The sequence below is a fragment of the Neoarius graeffei genome, chromosome 7 (genome assembly GCF_027579695.1).
Source record: "Neoarius graeffei isolate fNeoGra1 chromosome 7, fNeoGra1.pri, whole genome shotgun sequence".
Classification (NCBI taxonomy): Eukaryota; Metazoa; Chordata; class Actinopteri; order Siluriformes; family Ariidae; genus Neoarius; species Neoarius graeffei.
In genome coordinates, this window is record NC_083575.1 from 66,309,146 (window position 1) to 66,315,145 (window position 6,000).

Below are 6,000 nucleotides of genomic sequence, written 5' to 3' on the forward strand. Positions count from 1 at the left end.
TGACTAATAGGGAGTATCAGGTATTTATCCTCTCACGGATCATCATAGAATCAGAATTCTGATGGCTGCATTGTAGGTGGCTGATAAAAGATGTCTTAGACACCCACCTCTGCTCAGTGATGGCCGTTCCAGGATGACAAAAATGAACGATCCTCTCTGGCTAAGATGTCTGCCAGTTTTCTGGAAGTCCTCTCATACTCCCGCACCAATCAAAGGGATCTCATCCCAAAGTGTGTAGAAACATGTCTGTGAAGATTCTCAGTCATCCAGGTACATAGTAATCTGTGGTTGGTAGAAGAGAGCAACTGGACTTGCTTGAGCAACTGGACATCTTAGCCAGAGAGGATCATTCATTTTTGTCATCCTGGAACGGCCATCACTGAACAGAGGTGGGTGTCTAAGACATCTTTTATCAGCCACCTACAATGCAGCCATCAGAATTCTGATTCTATGATGATCCATGAGAGGATAAATACCTGATACTCCCTATTAGTCAGACAGAACTGAGGAAGCCTTTCGGATGAGAGGTGAAACGTTTTCAAGAATCTTCAAGCAAGTCCAGTTGCTCTCTTCTACCAACCACAGATTACTATGTACCTGGATGACTGAGAATCTTCACAGAAAAAGAACAGTTAAAAGAAATTACTGAAAGCCCAAATATTACCATGACATTCATATCCAAGATGACATTCATGTCCCTATATGTAAACTTCTGACCACAACTGTAAGTATTTCCCAGGTGTGTTTCTGGAACAGAATGTGACTTATGCTTATTAGACTTGAGATTTTTCCAGGAAAAAATTGAACGGTGGCAGAACGGTGGTGTAGTGGTTAGCGCTGTCGCCTCACAGCAAGAAGGTCTGGGTTTGAGCCCCGTGGCCAACGAGGGCCTTTCTGTGCGGAGTTTGCATGTTCTCCCCGTGTCCGCGTGGGTTTCCTCCGGGTGCTCCGGTTTCTCCTACAGTCCAAAGACATGCAGGTTAGGTTAACCGGTGACTCTAAATTGACCATTGGTGTGAATGGTTGTCTGTGTCTATGTGTCAGCCCTGTGATGACCTGACGACTTGTCCAGGATGTACCCCACCTTTCGCCCGTAGTCAGCTGGGATAGGCTCCAGCTTGCCTGTGACCCTGTAGAACAGGATAAAGCAGCTAGAGATAATGAGATGAGAAACTGAACAGTACACACAGCCATTCACTCTAGTAATCTATGTATACACCTCTCAATTCCATGTACACTCCCTGCATACCTGCCATTTTTGTAACCAGCAAGAACCCTTTACTCCACACAGACTCACTGATTAAATCACAATGCACAAGTATGATCTAGTAAAAATATTGGTTTGTAGCTGAAGTCAATTTTCAGTATTTGCATTACTGCTACTACCACAAACACTGCATTTTGTGTAATATCGTGTGTGGATAAAATAGCATGGGAGGCAGAATTTGATAATCCACCAGTCAGCATGAGCAAGTCTCCAAAGGCAACATCTCAAAACTGTCACAACTGGCAAACCCAGTAGTCTTCAAGCTACAATTTTACAACAATGTGAAATGTTAAGCCTTATAATCTAAACTTTTTGAGACTCCACTGTTATATGTCCTCTTATCACCTTTTAATTAAATTTATTTCCTTATTGTAAATTACTTCCTGTTTGAACACAGTCCTTGTTTTTCCCTGGTTATCAAGTTTTAATAAACGCTGCAAAGAGAAACTAAATATGTAAGGAACACCACAAGTCATGTCTCAGAAGAAAAGAGACATGGAAATGCTGTTCAGTTTTATGGATCTCAGTGGATTTATCACCGCAGTTTTGGGAAATTAGTGAAGATTACCCTACCAGACAGGTAAGTCTAATTCGTGCCAAGCAATGCAGCAGATACCTGGGTGTTTAATAAACACGCCTAACAAGTCTGTGAAGATTCTCAATCACGCCTAACAATCTTGTTCTAATAAATACATAAATAAATAAATTATTTCACAAACCCCGTGTCTTATTTCCCAACATACGACGCTACAGATGACCGAGGAGCAGTAGAGATCTGTGCTGTACACCACTCTGCCCTTATTACTGTTAAAACCAGACAGCTCACCAGACAGCTAACAATCTAATCTAATGACATTAGAACTAGGGCCACATCATAATTAGCTAAGGAAATATGTTTCGATATTGCCATTCCTGAAATACACCATAAATATAACACGTTCAAAGAGGTAAAAACGGATTACAAACACAGAGCCTTACTGCTAGGTTTGACAGTCCGTGGTGCAACATCAACAACAGTCCGGGCGGCGTGAGCGGTTTCATAACAAAGGTTCCGCGAGACGAACGTCACCTTTCTCCATTAAACAACTCAAAATGTCGCTTTTATGCTACAGACAGTCCGTTTTCGTTTGTTAAATTAATATTAAAATAAATACTCTCACTACCTTATTTTAGGGTGACCAGATTTCTCGAGTCTAAAACCGGGACACTTTGCGCGTGACCGTGATACTCGTGCACGCACACGCGTTTTGATGCCGGCTCAAACCATGGCTCAGACAGGTGCTTTTATCATTTTGTAGAAGCTCACTTTTATCAACATTTCAAAGAATAATCAAGTATTTTCTTGTTATCTACATGTACTTCTATCACAATTCAGTTAAAGTAAGAAAATCAGACAACAGATGTGATGATAGGGAATAGGCTAATAGCCTAATTTCAACTGATTTATTTCACCTTTGTGAAAACGCCAAGAAAAGGCATTGCTTGCATATTAACATCAACATTTTATGCGACGAACTTTAAAAAAAAAAAAACAATAGGCTATGCATTGTAACGGGAACGAGCGCATGAGCCTAATCGTTGGCCGAATCCCATTTCACCCCTTGGACCAACCCCTTGGCCCTTCCCCTCCATTTTGCGCGTTCACGTGAAGGGGTAGGGGTATCCCAATCCCAGTTAACACGGAGGGGTAGGGGAAGGGGTAGGGCTTCTGTACCCCTCCAAACGGAGATTTTCCTGGAGCTGACTCCGAACGAAGGGGTTTGAGTGATTTCCCACAATGCCATGCGGATTTCAGCGAGATTTCATGCGGATTTCAGAAAGATGGCGGTTCCCGCGGCGAAAGATTGTCATAAATGTATTTTCTCCATTATTTACGTGTTTTAAGTTGTTATCCAGAGGAAACACGCCGCTTGATTCGCTTTCGAGCTGAGAATGAGCAGCGATTTCTGAAATCCAAGCTGCTGCTAAAAAGCTTTGGGAGTGAGTATTATTTTCGGTTGCTTGACTGCGTACGTTTTGTTCTGTTATTCTCGCTTTTATTGTTTACATGAGTGTTCTGACACCTCATTCTGTCGGATGTGGTGCACGAAGCGCCAAAGATATCCCATTCAGTGGTGTTAGTTAACAAATCACACCCTGCCAGCAGAGATTTCTGGTTCTGCCTCTGGCTCTGACTGTAGTGGCTGGTCGCAGCCAATGACGCATTTGGTCGCGTTTTGCTAACGTAAACGCTGACGGAGGTACGCGATGATGTATGCGATCGTTGAAGGGCTATCCCAATACGTAAGGGTTGAATTTCAAGCCCTATCCCTTGTAGCTCAGTTTCAAGGGGAAGGGCCAAGGGGAAGGGGGAGGGGTAGGGGTAGAAATTAGAATTGGGATTGGGCCGTTGTCACCTCCGAACCTAAAAATGCCTCTGTTTAATCTTAACCAGTGTAGGCTATTAACTATTTTGAAAACGTGAACCCTGAGTTGACAACAGCATCAAACAAGTCAAGACAATCTATGATACAGATGAAAGACAACAAAAAATGTTTCAGAAACACAGCCTCCCACCCTAAAGAAGATGCCATTTTATTGCATATATTTACATGATGAGTGAATTTGCTCCAGTAGCGCTTGATTGCCCAAGAGCCTGCTGTGAAACTGCGAGCAAGTATCGGCGAAATTGGCCCGGGTAATGAGCAAGGCTTCGAGAGGAGGCACGGTCATGCGATTCCTCTCGTCAGTCCAGGTGTTACTCATGAGTGAAAATATTCGCTCAACTGGAGCATTAGTGCCAGGTAGGCACATGGAAAACTGGCAAAGCTGGCTGACATTGCTGTAAGGAATCTCCCTACTTTTGAAGTGCGCGAACATCTCCGCCCAGCGCTCATCCGTTCGGCATTGCCGCTAGCGAAAAAAAAACGTTATAACGCGGCCTCTATATTGCAAGATGGTACAAATAGATACATTGTAAGGTTGACAGCACACACACACACACACACACTGATGCTGAATTGCTAGAAGCTTTATTGACATCTCGTTGGCTATATATAATCGGTGTAACCGGGACAGTTTGTTAGTGTTTGGTGTAAACCGGGACATTTCAGCGTCCCGACGGACCTTTGTCGGGACTGGGGACACGCGACTCAAAATCGGGACTATCCCGGTCAAACCGGGACGTCTGGTCACGTTACCTTATTTCCTACTGTTCATCGACTCCCACTTTCATCCCCAAAAAATTACTGTTTACACTCAGAGGTTTATTATGACCCATGAACATCCACAGTCGTGACATGTCATACTCGAGGCTTTGCATCGTCACGTGACCCCATAGCAACGGTAACTACGCCGCCATGACAGGGGGCATGCTTGTAGTGCTTCATTCAGCCGAGTTAATTGTTACTGATCAGCAGTGGCAAGTTTCCCAAAAGCATCATAGCGCAAAGATCATCGTTAAATGGTAGAGCGAGCAGCACAATGAACAAACACTCTGTCCTAGTTAAGAGGCTCTTAGCATTAAGAGGCATTTGGGAAACCCACCACAGTATGGGAATGTTTTGCTGTTTTTGGATGTGCAAATCGTTCTGAACAAAACAAAGACATCAGATTTTTTTTTAAATTTACCAAAAGTAATTCATCATCAGATGAAAAACTAGATAAATTTTTAAACGTAGAAGGGAAAAATGGGGTAAAATATTCAGCAGGACTCGGTGTTGAATGGAGAGGTAAAAAAAAAAAAAAACTACGGTATGCTCACTTCATTTCCACAAAGGTAAGAATAAATAAATAAATAAATAAATAAATAATTTCAGAACTGCAGCGCGGTGCTCATTCTTATCCAATGACATGAACATGAGCAACACAACGGCTCTGCAGAGCCTAACCTTCACCATGACTTAAAGTGCATCTCATTTCATCCCATTATCTGTAGCCGCTTTATCCTGTTCTACAGGGTCGCAGGCAAGCTGGAGCCTATCCCAGCTGACTACGGGCGAAAGGCGGGGTACACCCTGGACAAGTCGCCAGGTCATCACAGGGCTGACACATACAGTAGACACAGACAAACATTCACATTCAGACCTACGGTCAATTTAGAGTCACCAGTTAATCTAACCTGCATGTCTTTGGACTGTGGGGGAAACCGGAGCACCCGGAGGAAACCCACGCAGACCCTGGGAGAACATGCAAACTCCACACAGAAAGGCCCTCGCCAGCCATGGGGCTCGAACCCGGACATTCTTGCTGTGAGGCGACAGCGCTAACCACTACACCACCGTGCCGCCCAAGATCAATGTAATTCTCCTATTTTATATTAAACTTTGGTCAAATATCTGTCACATTTTGCATTTTGTGCAATTTTTTACCTTGCGCAATACCAGAAAAATTCAGTTGAAATCAAGCCATTTGAGGCGAATTCATCCACCTCTGAAAAAACTTGGATTTCCTGGGAAACATTGATTTTCGTGACTTCACGTATGGGATGCCTCCCTCTGAATCCTACGTCAGCGCTGGTTTGTTTATGAGAAAATTACCTGGTGGTTTTCTGCAAATTTCTTCAACGTTATCACATAATTATTAAAATGGTTAACAGATGTATCGTAGGAGGGTGTAGCAACACCAATCTTGATGGGATTAGTACTCATCGTTTTCCAAAAGACCGGACAATGAGAGAGAAATGGGAGCGCTTGGTCTACACACGCTGTGCACTGAAACCGTGCAAGCTTGCGCAGCCTGCTGGCGCTTCTGCA

General features: G+C 43.5%; 1 protein-coding gene across 3 annotated transcripts in view; it reads right to left on the minus strand.

The window, feature by feature from the left end:
* LOC132889593 (regulator of microtubule dynamics protein 2) overlaps window positions 1-2,280 on the minus strand; it is a 107,725-nt gene extending 105,445 nt beyond the window's left edge. The window contains exon 1 of one of the 3 annotated variants that reach the window (XM_060926259.1): window positions 2,246-2,280. The gene's annotated coding sequence lies outside the window, so the exon portion shown is untranslated. The other 2 variants (XM_060926258.1, XM_060926260.1) reach the window with 2 other exon arrangements.
* Between the last annotated feature and the right edge of the window lie 3,720 nt (window positions 2,281-6,000).